The sequence below is a fragment of the Phoenix dactylifera genome, chromosome 10, assembly GCF_051530095.1.
Source record: "Phoenix dactylifera cultivar Ajwa chromosome 10, Ajwa_hap1_PhDact_Kaust_v1.1, whole genome shotgun sequence".
NCBI lineage: Eukaryota > Viridiplantae > Streptophyta > Magnoliopsida > Arecales > Arecaceae > Phoenix > Phoenix dactylifera.
In genome coordinates, this window is record NC_143199.1 from 6237085 (window position 1) to 6238112 (window position 1028).

Below are 1028 nucleotides of genomic sequence, written 5' to 3' on the forward strand. Positions count from 1 at the left end.
CAGGCCAGACCGCGCCCGCCCCCAAGAAACGGACTCCGAGAGCACCCCCGAGATTCGGCCCAAGCGCGACCGACATTCGACCCACGGCCGGTCGAGCCCGGCCGCGCGCGCAACTGGCCGGGCGCGGCCCCTGGTGCCCGGCCGCCCGCGCGAGGCGGGGCGCTCGAAGGCGTGCAGGGCCGGGCGGCAGGCCCCGCGCGCGCTGTTGGGAACTCGCCCATGCCGCAGAAAATTCAAAAATAAAATCAGATGGCAGCGGAATCGACATAAGCGGGATCGACGTTCATCTCATGAACGTTGTTTCATGAACCGTTCGTAGTTAGGCAAGAATTAAAAACTTTTAAAAACATTAGAAGATCAGATCTTCACCTTGTGCGTGTAGATGATCACCGCAAACTGAAGTTCGTGGTTTTAGGATGAAGGTTCGTTTGAAGCCGTTCAAACGTCCGGCCTCTACGGGTATCCATACGAAGCAGAGGACCGATCAAAGCTTTCTTGTCTTCCCGGGGTGCTAGCTTCCTTGCAAAGACTTCTTTTGATGGCTGATTTCCTCTCTTTCAATCAACCCTTGATTGTGCTTGAGAGGAGGAAGAAGAAGGATGAAGATGGATGAAGATCCAATGCTTGCTTGCAGCCCTTTTCCTTACTCACGATGGAAACCAAGAGAGGGAAGAAGGGATGCCGCCAAGCCTCTTCTTTTCTTTCACCTTGCTTGCGGAGTCTCGTCCATCCATAAGGAAAGCAATGTGTGTGCACTGATCGGATCAATCACCGTCCTTGTGATGATCCATTGATCAGGAGCATTCAGAAATTAATCATCAATGATGCATGGCTCAAATTCATAACACTTAGGAATATGCATCATCATCTTATTAATTTCTTGGACGATTCATAGACACATAAATAATATGAATAAAAAGATGCCTTTTATTTATTCAATAATAAATAGTCAAGTACAGAATTATGTCCCAGAATTAATAATGTGTCAGCCAAAATTGGCTTCTAGGGCATACATCTAACAATCTCCC